Source organism: Oncorhynchus tshawytscha, linkage group LG21, assembly GCF_018296145.1.
Source record: "Oncorhynchus tshawytscha isolate Ot180627B linkage group LG21, Otsh_v2.0, whole genome shotgun sequence".
NCBI classification, from domain to species: domain Eukaryota; kingdom Metazoa; phylum Chordata; class Actinopteri; order Salmoniformes; family Salmonidae; genus Oncorhynchus; species Oncorhynchus tshawytscha.
Window position 1 is genome coordinate 3,298,978 of NC_056449.1, and position 13,199 is coordinate 3,312,176.

At 40.8% G+C, this 13,199-nt stretch overlaps 4 non-coding genes across 4 annotated transcripts; all 4 read left to right on the forward strand.

Moving 5' to 3' along the window:
- Positions 1–2,149: 2,149 nt before the first annotated feature.
- trnat-cgu lies at positions 2,150–2,221 on the forward strand. Its single transcript has one exon. It is a non-coding gene; the product is annotated as a tRNA-Thr (tRNA).
- A 2,035-nt stretch (positions 2,222–4,256) lies between these two features.
- trnat-cgu lies at positions 4,257–4,328 on the forward strand. The gene has a single exon. It is a non-coding gene; the product is annotated as a tRNA-Thr (tRNA).
- A 2,037-nt stretch (positions 4,329–6,365) lies between these two features.
- trnat-cgu lies at positions 6,366–6,437 on the forward strand. Its single transcript has one exon. It is a non-coding gene; the product is annotated as a tRNA-Thr (tRNA).
- A 1,669-nt stretch (positions 6,438–8,106) lies between these two features.
- Positions 8,107–8,178, forward strand: trnat-cgu. Its single transcript has one exon. It is a non-coding gene; the product is annotated as a tRNA-Thr (tRNA).
- The last annotated feature ends 5,021 nt before the right edge of the window (positions 8,179–13,199 follow it).

Consider the following 13,199-nt stretch of genomic DNA (forward strand, 5'->3'; position numbering starts at 1 on the left):
GGACGCAAGGGGGAGGAACTAAGACATTTATGGAGTGGGGTCCACGTCCCGAGCCGGAGCCGCCACCATGGACAGACGCCCACCCGGACCCTCTCTATGGTTTTGAGGTGCGTCCGGGAGTCCGCACCTTTGGGGGGGGGTTCTGTCACGCCTTGGTCTTTGTATTTTGTGTTTTCTTTAATTATTTGTTCAGGCCAGGGTATGACATGGGTTTATTGTGTTGTCGTATTGGGGTTTTTGTAGGCATTGGGATTGTGGCTGATTAGGGATGAGTCTAGCATAGGCTTGGCTGCCTGAGGCGGTTCTCAATCAGAGTCAGGTGATTCTCGTTGTCTCTGATTGGGAACCATATTTAGGTAGCCTGGGTTTCACTGTGTATTTTGTGGGTGATTGTTCCTGTCTCTGTGTAGTGTTCACCAGATAGGCTGTAATTAGAATTTCACGTTCGTTTGTTGTTTTTGTATTTATTTAGTTATTTCAAGTATCGCTATTTTTTCATTAAAGAACATGAGTAACCACCACGCTGCATTTTGGTCCGACTCTCCTTCAATAGACGGACGCCGTTACATATAATTGCAGCATAGTGGCCAAGTAGTAAGGCGTTGGTCTCATAAACTGAAGATCATGGTTTCAATTCCCTTCCCTTTGTAGTTTCCATGGAAATTTACATTCATTGGAGGACTTTGTAGAAAATCATGTTGTATCAATATTTGAACACAACTATTATATTAAGGGGAAGTATCTCTACCATACAGCCACTTTACATGTTTGCTGTCCTACAGCATTCCCCAACTTCTCTTTTGAGAGTATTCACTTGTTAAATGAACTTTTGCACAACTCCCACTTTCCACAATGTTGACATTCTAAGAATGAAATACATGTGCAAAGTCATCTGTTTTTTTTAATGGGTTTAATCCTTGTTTGACGTATATGGTAGATAGCTGATATTATGGAAATGGACTTTTATCACAACAGTGTAAAGAAAAGGTCAATTGTATTGATATGGCCACTGCGACCTGTATGCTCTAGTCGGCTGGCCCTCGCTACATATTCGTCGCCAGAACCCACTGGCTCCAGGTCATCTGTAAGTCTATGCAGTCAGAGCAGGAGATGCCCATCTGTAAATAGCCCACCCAATCTACCTACCTCATCGCCATATTGTTTTTATTAACTTTCTGCACTTTTGCACACCAGTATTTCTACTTGCAAATCATCATCTGCTCATCTATCACTCCAGTGTTCATTTGCTAAATTGTGATTACTTCGGTACTATGGCATATTTATTGCCTTTAAAAAAAATCCCTTCTATTTTGTTATTGACTGTGCGCTAGTTTGTTCCATGTGTAACTCGTCGCCAGAACCACTGGCTCCAGGTCATCTGTAAGTCTATGCTAGGTAAAGCTCCGCCTTATCAAAGCACTCACAGGCGGCCTAGTCCGCACAGCAGTCCTTCCAGCTGCAGTCAGAGCAGGAGATGTTCACCCCTCCGCGTCCGGACTGCAAATGAATTGCACTGCTTTGCTTTATCTTGGCCAGGTCGCAGTTGTGTATGAGAACTTGTTCTTAACTGGCTTACCTGGTATAATAAAGGAGCATTTAAAAATATGAAACTATTTTATCTTTCCTAGAAAGGGGTGTAGCTCAGTGGTAGAGTGCATGGTTCCCATGTATGAGGTCCTGGGTTCATTACCCAGCTTCTCTATTTTTTTGCAAAGACCAAACTTCTACTTTCCAGCATGTTGAAATTCTAAGCAGGAAACAGAGATGTCCTAAATCATTTGGTCTTTTAATCTGAAGAACATGCATTCAATCCCTGTTAGTACATTTATAGAACAGAAGTGGCATGGTTGCCAACTTTTATGGCATCATTTTCAAAAACTGAAGTTCATCTTTTCGATCCCTGTCCGTACCTGTTTGAAGAATTGCTGCTATCATTTCATTGTAGTTTCAATGGAGTGGTGTATATGTAAAGTACAGTGTATTGATATTGCGTTTTATCTGCAAATTAAATGGGATGGAAGCTCAGAGGGGAGTGCATGCTATATATGTATGAGGTCCTTTGTCCACTGAGTTTGTGTGCCAAATTCACATTTGCACAACTACTACCTTCCAGAATTGATATATATATATATAAAATGCAGTAATAAGTGGCATGGTGGCCAAGTGGTAAGGCGTCGGTCTCGTAAACCGAAGACCATGGGTTCAAATCCCATCCGTGCCTTTATAGAAAAGACTTCCAATTCCATGGAAATTTACATTCATTGGAGGACTTTGTCAAAAAATCATGTTGTATCAATATTTGAACACAACTATTATATTAAGGGGAAGTATCTCTACGATAGAGCCACTTTACATGTTTGCTGTTCTACAGTATTCCCCAACTTGTCTTTTGAGAGTATTCACTTGTTAAATTAGCTTTTGCACAACTCCCACTTTCCACAATGTTGACATTCTAAGAATGAAATAGATGTGCAAAGCCATCTGTTTTTGTTAACTGAATCACATGGGTTCAATCCCTGTTCAACGTTTATGGTATAGAGCTGAAATTATGGAAATGTACTTTCATCACAACAGTGTAAAGAAAAGGTCAATTGTCTTGATATGGCCACTGCGACCTGTATGCTCTAGTCGGCTGGCCCTCGCTACATATTCGTCGCCAGAACCACTGGCTATTTTGTTATTGACTGTGCGCTTGTTTGTCCCATGTGTAACTCGTCGCCAGAACCACTGGCTCCAGGTCATCTGTAAGTCTATGCTAGGTAAAGCTCCGCCTTATCAAAGCACTCACAGGCGGCCTAGTCCTTGCGCAGCAGTCCCTTCCAGCTGCAGTCAGAGCAGGAGATGCCCATCTGTAAATAGCCCACCCAATCTACCTACCTCATCGCCATATTGTTTTTATTTACTTTCTGCACTTTTGCACACCAGTATTTCTACTTGCACATCATCATCTGCTCATCTATCACTCCAGTGTTCATTTGCTAAATTGTGATTACTTCGGTACTATGGCATATTTATTGCCTTTAAAAAAAAAATCCCTTCTATTTTGTTATTGACTGTGCGCTAGTTTGTTCCATGTGTAACTCGTCGCCAGAACCACTGGCTCCAGGTCATCTGTAAGTCTATGCTAGGTAAAGCTCCGCCTTATCAAAGCACTCACAGGCGGCCTAGTCCTTGCGCAGCAGTCCCTTCCAGCTGCAGTCAGAGCAGGAGATGCCCATCTGTAAATAGCCCACCCAATCTACCTACCTCATCGCCATATTGTTTTTATTTACTTTCTGCACTTTTGCACACCAGTATTTCTACTTGCTCATCATCATCTGCTCATCTATCACTCCAGTGTTCATTTGCTAAATTGTGATTACTTCGGTACTATGGCATATTTATTGCCTTTAAAAAAAAAATCCCTTCTATTTTGTTATTGACTGTGCGCTAGTTTGTTCCATGTGTAACTCGTCGCCAGAACCACTGGCTCCAGGTCATCTGTAAGTCTATGCTAGGTAAAGCTCCGCCTTATCAAAGCACTCACAGACGGCCTAGTCCTCGCACAGCAGTCCCTTCCAGCTGCAGTCAGAGCAGGAGATGTTCACCCCTCCGCGTCCGGACTGCAAATTAATTGCACTGCTTTGCTTTATCTTGGCCAGGTCGCAGTTGTGTATGAGAACTTGTTCTTAACTGGCTTACCTGGTATAATAAAGGAAACATTTAAAAAAATATGAAACTATTTTATCTTTCCTAGAAAGGGGGTGTAGCTCAGTGGTAGAGTGCATGGTTCCCATGTATGAGGTCCTGGGTTCATTACCCAGCTTCTCTGTTTTTTTGCAAAGACCAAACTTCTACTTTCTAGCATGTTGAAATTCTAAGCAGGAAACAGAGATGTCCTAAATCATTTGGTCTTTTAATCTGAAGAACATGCATTCAATCCCTTTTAGTACATTTATAGAACAGAAGTGGCATGGTTGCCAACTTTTATGGCATCATTTTCAAAAACTGAAGTTCATCTTTTCGATCCCTGTCCGTACCTGTTTGAAGAATTGCTGCTATCATTTCATTGTAGTTTCAATGGAGTGGTGTATATGTAAAGTACAGTTGATATTGCGTTTTATCTGCAAATTAAATGGGATGGAAGCTCAGAGGGGAGTGCATGCTATATATGTATGAGGTCCTTTGTCCACTGAGTTTGTGTGCCAAATTCACATTTGCACAACTACTACCTTCCAGAATGTAGATATATATATATATAAAATGCAGTATAGAGTGGCATGGTGGCCAAGTGGTAAGGCGTCGGTCTCGTAAACCGAAGACCATGGGTTCAAATCCCATCCGTGCCTTTATAGAAAAGACTTCCAATTCCATGGAAATTTACATTCATTGGAGGACTTTGTCAAAAAATCATGTTGTATCAATATTTGAACACAACTATTATATTAAGGGGAAGTATCTCTACGATAGAGCCACTTTACATGTTTGCTGTTCTACAGTATTCCCCAACTTGTCTTTTGAGAGTATTCACTTGTTAAATTAGCTTTTGCACAATTTCCACTTTCCACAATGTTGACATTCTAAGAATGAAATAGATGTGCAAAGCCATCTGTTTTTGTTAACTGAAGCACATGGGTTCAATCCCTGTTCAACGTTTATGGTATAGAGCTGAAATTATGGAAATGTACTTTCATCACAACAGTGTAAAGAAAAGGTCAATTGTCTTGATATGGCCACTGCGACCTGTATGCTCTAGTCGGCTGGCCCTCGCTACATATTCGTCGCCAGAACCACTGGCTATTTTGTTATTGACTGTGCGCTTGTTTGTCCCATGTGTAACTCGTCGCCAGAACCACTGGCTCCAGGTCATCTGTAAGTCTATGCTAGGTAAAGCTCCGCCTTATCAAAGCACTCACAGGCGGCCTAGTCCTTGCGCAGCAGTCCCTTCCAGCTGCAGTCAGAGCAGGAGATGCCCATCTGTAAATAGCCCACCCAATCTACCTACCTCATCGCCATATTGTTTTTATTTACTTTCTGCACTTTTGCACACCAGTATTTCTACTTGCACATCATCATCTGCTCATCTATCACTCCAGTGTTCATTTGCTAAATTGTGATTACTTCGGTACTATGGCATATTTATTGCCTTTAAAAAAAAAAATCCCTTCTATTTTGTTATTGACTGTGCGCTAGTTTGTTCCATGTGTAACTCGTCGCCAGAACCACTGGCTCCAGGTCATCTGTAAGTCTATGCTAGGTAAAGCTCCGCCTTATCAAAGCACTCACAGGCGGCCTAGTCCTTGCGCAGCAGTCCCTTCCAGCTGCAGTCAGAGCAGGAGATGCCCATCTGTAAATAGCCCACCCAATCTACCTACCTCATCGCCATATTGTTTTTATTTACTTTCTGCACTTTTGCACACCAGTATTTCTACTTGCTCATCATCATCTGCTCATCTATCACTCCAGTGTTCATTTGCTAAATTGTGATTACTTCGGTACTATGGCATATTTATTGCCTTTAAAAAAAAAATCCCTTCTATTTTGTTATTGACTGTGCGCTAGTTTGTTCCATGTGTAACTCGTCGCCAGAACCACTGGCTCCAGGTCATCTGTAAGTCTATGCTAGGTAAAGCTCCGCCTTATCAAAGCACTCACAGACGGCCTAGTCCTCGCACAGCAGTCCCTTCCAGCTGCAGTCAGAGCAGGAGATGTTCACCCCTCCGCGTCCGGACTGCAAATTAATTGCACTGCTTTGCTTTATCTTGGCCAGGTCGCAGTTGTGTATGAGAACTTGTTCTTAACTGGCTTACCTGGTATAATAAAGGAAACATTTAAAAAAATATGAAACTATTTTATCTTTCCTAGAAAGGGGGTGTAGCTCAGTGGTAGAGTGCATGGTTCCCATGTATGAGGTCCTGGGTTCATTACCCAGCTTCTCTGTTTTTTGCAAAGACCAAACTTCTACTTTCTAGCATGTTGAAATTCTAAGCAGGAAACAGAGATGTCCTAAATCATTTGGTCTTTTAATCTGAAGAACATGCATTCAATCCCTTTTAGTACATTTATAGAACAGAAGTGGCATGGTTGCCAACTTTATGGCATCATTTTCAAAAACTGAAGTTCATCTTTTCGATCCCTGTCCGTACCTGTTTGAAGAATTGCTGCTATCATTTCATTGTAGTTTCAATGGAGTGGTGTATATGTAAAGTACAGTGTATTGATATTGCGTTTTATCTGCAAATTAAATGGGATGGAAGCTCAGAGGGGAGTGCATGCTATATATGTATGAGGTCCTTTCTCCACTGAGTTTGTGTGCCAAATTCACATTTGCACAACTACTACCTTCAGAATGTAGATATATATATATATAAAATGCAGTATAGAGTGGCATGGTGGCCAAGTGGTAAGGCGTCGGTCTCGTAAACCGAAGACCATGGGTTCAAATCCCATCCGTGCCTTTATAGAAAAGACTTCCAATTCCATGGAAATTTACATTCATTGGAGGACTTTGTCAAAAAATCATGTTGTATCAATATTTGAACACAACTATTATATTAAGGGGAAGTATCTCTACGATAGAGCCACTTTACATGTTTGCTGTTCTACAGTATTCCCCAACTTATCTTTTGAGAGTATTCACTTGTTAAATTAGCTTTTGCACAACTCCCACTTTCCACAATGTTGACATTCTAAGAATGAAATAGATGTGCAAAGCCATCTGTTTTTGTTAACTGAAGCACATGGGTTCAATCCCTGTTCAACGTTTATGGTATATAGCTGAAATTATGGAAATGTACTTTCATCACAACAGTGTAAAGAAAAGGTCAATTGTCTTGATATGACCACTGCGACCTGTATGCTCTAGTCGGCTGGCCCTCGGTACATATTCGTCGCCAGAACCACTGGCTATTTTGTTATTGACTGTGCGCTTGTTTGTTCCATGTGTAACTCGTCGCCAGAACCACTGGGTCCAGGTCATCTGTAAGTCTATGCTAGGTAAAGCTCCGCCTTATCAAAGCACTCACAGGCGGCCTAGTCCTTGCGCAGCAGTCCCTTCCAGCTGCAGTCAGAGCAGGAGATGCCCATCTGTAAATAGCCCACCCAATCTACCTACCTCATCGCCATATTGTTTTTATTTACTTTCTGCACTTTTGCACACCAGTATTTCTACTTGCACATCATCATCTGCTCATCTATCACTCCAGTGTTCATTTGCTAAATTGTGATTACTTCGGTACTATGGCATATTTATTGCCTTTAAAAAAAAAATCCCTTCTATTTTGTTATTGACTGTGCGCTAGTTTGTTCCATGTGTAACTCGTCGCCAGAACCACTGGCTCCAGGTCATCTGTAAGTCTATGCTAGGTAAAGCTCCGCCTTATCAAAGCACTCACAGGCGGCCTAGTCCTCGCACAGCAGTCCCTTCCAGCTGCAGTCAGAGCAGGAGATGTTCACCCCTCCGCGTCCAGACTGCAAATTAATTGCACTGCTTTGCTTTATCTTGGCCAGGTCGCAGTTGTGTATGAGAACTTGTTCTTAACTGGCTTACCTGGTATAATAAAGGAAACATTTAAAAAAATATGAAACTATTTATCTTTCCTAGAAAGGGGTGTAGCTCAGTGGTAGAGTGCATGGTTCCCATGTATGAGGTCCTGGGTTCATTACCCAGCTTCTCTGTTTTTTTGCAAAGACCAAACTTCTACTTTCCAGCATGTTGAAATTCTAAGCAGGAAACAGAGATGTCCTAAATCATTTGGTCTTTTAATCTGAAGAACATGCATTCAATCCCTTTTAGTACATTTATAGAACAGAAGTGGCATGGTTGCCAACTTTTATGGCATCATTTTCAAAAACTGAAGTTCATCTTTTCGATCCCTGTCCGTACCTGTTTGAAGAATTGCTGCTATCATTTCATTGTAGTTTCAATGGAGTGGTGTATATGTAAAGTACAGTGTATTGATATTGCGTTTTATCTGCAAATTAAATGGGATGGAAGCTCAGAGGGGGAGTGCATGCTATATATGTATGAGGTCCTTTGTCCACTGAGTTTGTGTGCCAAATTCACATTTGCACAACTACTACCTTCCAGAATGTAGATATATATATATATAAAATGCAGTATAGAGTGGCATGGTGGCCAAGTGGTAAGGCGTCGGTCTCGTAAACCGAAGACCATGGGTTCAAATCCCATCCGTGCCTTTATAGAAAAGACTTCCAATTCCATGGAAATTTACATTCATTGGAGGACTTTGTCAAAAAATCATGTTGTATCAATATTTGAACACAACTATTATATTAAGGGGAAGTATCTCTACGATAGAGCCACTTTACATGTTTGCTGTTCTACAGTATTCCCCAACTTGTCTTTTGAGAGTATTCACTTGTTAAATTAGCTTTTGCACAACTCCCACTTTCCACAATGTTGACATTCTAAGAATGAAATAGATGTGCAAAGCCATCTGTTTTTGTTAACTGAATCACATGGGTTCAATCCCTGTTCAACGTTTATGGTATAGAGCTGAAATTATGGAAATGTACTTTCATCACAACAGTGTAAAGAAAAGGTCAATTGTCTTGATATGGCCACTGCGACCTGTATGCTCTAGTCGGCTGGCCCTCGGTACATATTCGTCGCCAGAACCACTGGCTATTTTGTTATTGACTGTGCGCTTGTTTGTTCCATGTGTAACTCGTCGCCAGAACCACTGGGTCCAGGTCATCTGTAAGTCTATGCTAGGTAAAGCTCCGCCTTATCAAAGCACTCACAGGCGGCCTAGTCCTTGCGCAGCAGTCCCTTCCAGCTGCAGTCAGAGCAGGAGATGCCCATCTGTAAATAGCCCACCCAATCTACCTACCTCATCGCCATATTGTTTTTATTTACTTTCTGCACTTTTGCACACCAGTATTTCTACTTGCACATCATCATCTGCTCATCTATCACTCCAGTGTTCATTTGCTAAATTGTGATTACTTCGGTACTATGGCATATTTATTGCCTTTAAAAAAAAATCCCTTCTATTTTGTTATTGACTGTGCGCTAGTTTGTTCCATGTGTAACTCGTCGCCAGAACCACTGGCTCCAGGTCATCTGTAAGTCTATGCTAGGTAAAGCTCCGCCTTATCAAAGCACTCACAGACGGCCTAGTCCTCGCACAGCAGTCCCTTCCAGCTGCAGTCAGAGCAGGAGATGTTCACCCCTCCGCGTCCGGACTGCAAATTAATTGCACTGCTTTGCTTTATCTTGGCCAGGTCGCAGTTGTGTATGAGAACTTGTTCTTAACTGGCTTGCCTGGTATAATAAAGGAAACATTTAAAAAAATATGAAACTATTTTATCTTTCCTAGAAAGGGGGTGTAGCTCAGTGGTAGAGTGCATGGTTCCCATGTATGAGGTCCTGGGTTCATTACCCAGCTTCTCTGTTTTTTTGCAAAGACCAAACTTCTACTTTCTAGCATGTTGAAATTCTAAGCAGGAAACAGAGATGTCCTAAATCATTTGGTCTTTTAATCTGAAGAACATGCATTCAATCCCTTTTAGTACATTTATAGAACAGAAGTGGCATGGTTGCCAACTTTTATGGCATCATTTTCAAAAACTGAAGTTCATCTTTTCGATCCCTGTCCGTACCTGTTTGAAGAATTGCTGCTATCATTTCATTGTAGTTTCAATGGAGTGGTGTATATGTAAAGTACAGTGTATTGATATTGCGTTTTATCTGCAAATTAAATGGGATGGAAGCTCAGAGAGGGGAGTGCATGCTATATATGTATGAGGTCCTTTCTCCACTGAGTTTGTGTGCCAAATTCACATTTGCACAACTACTACCTTCCAGAATGTAGATATATATATATATAAAATGCAGTATAGAGTGGCATGGTGGCCAAGTGGTAAGGCGTCCCATCCGTGCCTTTATAGAAAAGACTTCCAATTCCATGGAAATTTACATTCATTGGAGGACTTTGTCAAAAAATCATGTTGTATCAATATTTGAACACAACTATTATATTAAGGGGAAGTATCTCTACGATAGAGCCACTTTACATGTTTGCTGTTCTACAGTATTCCCCAACTTGTCTTTTGAGAGTATTCACTTGTTAAATTAGCTTTTGCACAATTTCCACTTTCCACAATGTTGACATTCTAAGAATGAAATAGATGTGCAAAGCCATCTGTTTTTGTTAACTGAAGCACATGGGTTCAATCCCTGTTCAACGTTTATGGTTAGAGCTGAAATTATGGAAATGTACTTTCATCACAACAGTGTAAAGAAAAGGTCAATTGTCTTGATATGGCCACTACCTGTATGCTCTAGTCGGCTGGCCCTTACATATTTCGCCAGAACCACTGGCTATTTTGTTATTGACTGTGCGCTTGTTTGTTCCATGTGGTCGCCAGAACCACTGGCTCCAGGTCATCTGTAAGTCTATGCTAGGTAAAGCTCCGCCTTATCAAAGCACTCACAGGCGGCCTAGTCCTTGCGCAGCAGTCCCTTCCAGCTGCAGTCAGAGCAGGAGATGCCCATCTGTAAATAGCCCACCCAATCTACCTACCTCATCGCCATATTGTTTTTATTTACTTTCTGCACTTTTGCACACCAGTATTTCTACTTGCTCATCATCATCTGCTCATCTATCACTCCAGTGTTCATTTGCTAAATTGTGATTACTTCGGTACTATGGCATATTTATTGCCTTTAAAAACCTGTTAAAGATAGGGTTGGAGGCATTGCGTGCCCATAGTAAACAGAAAAAAAATCTGTCAAAAATTGCTAATATATGCATATAATAATTATTATTGAATAGAAAACACTCTAAAGCTTCTAAAACCGTTCAAATTATGTCTCTATGTAAAGCAGAACTCTCAGGGCAGCCATTCTCCCAAACTCTCTCTTGGCAACAGAAAAGTTGGGACAACTTTGACGTCATCGCCCCCACCCTTCCCAACCAGCTACAGATCTGGGAACAGTTCCTATCTCTTCAGCGCGATGTCCCCTTTCAGTGGGGCCTCTCATTGTGAGAATCGCCCGCTCCCTCGACTTTTGGCGGGCTGAAACCTCCGGGTCACGCGAAAATACATGCACTTTCATGTGCACGTCGGGTCCGGAGCTCTCTTTGTTCCAAGATTCACCAAACGATGTAGGTTTGTCTGTTCACGCTAAGGATTGTTTTGTATGTTTAGAACATGCTAAAGCTCGATTCTGCACTTAGTTTGACCAGTTTAGTCGACATATAATATGTAATTTTGAAGTTTTGATGCGCATCCACTAGAATTTTGCCTGCATTTCAACCGGAATTTGTCGTGTTTGATAACCTAAAGACACAGACTTGAAAACCAAACGCAGTTTTTGGTAAGTATAACTCCTTCCACGTCTTCTGATCGAAGAACATCAAAGGTAAGGGAATATTTATGTGTTAATTATGGGTTTCTGTGGACACCGAGATAGAGGAGACATAATGCTAATTTCTGAGCGCCGTCTCATATTATAGCCTAGTGAACGAATTCTGTAACGTTAAAAATAAATGTAACACAGCGGTTGCATTAAGAAGAAGTGTATCTTTCTAACTATATGTAGAACATGTATATTTAGTCAAAGTTTATGATGTGTATTGCTTGTTATCTGACGTTATCTGCCGGGGCTATCATCATTTCTCAGGACATTTGAGTAGCATTTTTTGAACATGGCGTCATTGTAAACAGAGATTTATGGATATAAATTGCATATTATTGAAAAAAACATAAATGTACTGTGTAACATGTCCTATTACTGTCATCTGATGAAGATTTTCAAAAGGTTAGTGAATTATTTTTCTTTTAATCCTGCGGTTTTTGATTGCATATTTTGTTCAACGTGGCTAATTCAAATTAGCTGTGTCTTTGGTGGTGGTTTGACATAAATATGTGCTATGTTTTCGCCGTAAAACATTTTAGAAATCTGACTTGCTGGCTAGATGAACAAGGTGTTTATCTTTCAGTTTAGGTGTTGGACTTGTTAATGTGTGGAGGTTAAATATTTCTAAGAATATTTTTGCATTCCGTGCGCCACCGTTCCAGCTGAACGTGGGAGGGTTTGTTCCCAAAAGGGAACCCTATCCCGTCAACAGGATAAAGTCCAGCGAACGAAGAGAGTACCCACCACATTTCTGAGCAATAAAAATGCCCAAATAAAAAGGTAGTAAACCCAAACTGGCTTTGTAAATAAAAAAAAGTGACTCAGTGACTGAGCCTATGAGTTACTAGAGAAGGCCAGCCAACCCTGGTATACAAAGTGTGGTGGTGCGTAAGGGTTTTGCAGTTTAAAATAAATCTCAAAGTGCCATGGTAAAGGGTGTCAATTGATCTCAAACACTGAGCGGAAGCATTCATATGTAAAACATCCCCATAGTCTAGTAAAGGCATAAATGTAGATGATTTACTAGCCTCCTTCTGGCTTCAAAAGAAAAACAGGCCTTATTCCTAAAATAAAATCCCAATTTCAGCTTAAATTTTTTTGTAAGTTGTTGAATATGCAATTTAAGAGAGGCCGTCATCAATTAAAATTCCAAGATATTTATATGAGGTTACAACCTCAATCTCTTTGCCCTGACAGGTGGTAATAGGTGAAAGATTTAGAGGTCTACTTCTTGCTTTAGAAAACACCATTTGTTTAGTTTTGTCAGTATTGAGGATAAGCTTCCATTGACACAAGGTATGTTGAACAGTATAAAAAGCAGTTTGCAAGTTCTGGAAAGCTTTTGTAAGAGACGAGGCACAACTGTAACGGTTCTCTTTTGGTGAAGGAGAGTCGGACCAAAATGCGGCGTGTAGATTGCGATCCATGTTTAATCAACAAACGTAAAACACGAATCAATACAAAAACTACAAAAAAACAACAAACGTGGAAACGTAACGAAAACCGAAACAGCCCTATCTGGTGAAAACACAGAGACAGGAACAATCACCCACAAACACACAGTGAAACCCAGGCTACCTAAATATGGTTCCCAATCAGAGACAATGACTAACACCTGCCTCTGATTGAGAACCATATCAGGCCAGACATAGAAATAGATAAACTAGACATGAAACATAGAATGCCCACTCAGCTCACACCCTGACCAACCAAAACATAGAAATATACAAAGTAAACTATGGTCAGGATGTGACAACAACAGTAAATAACAGTATCATCAGCATAAAAATGAAGTTGCACATTTTGGACATTTTTGTATAAATCATTTATA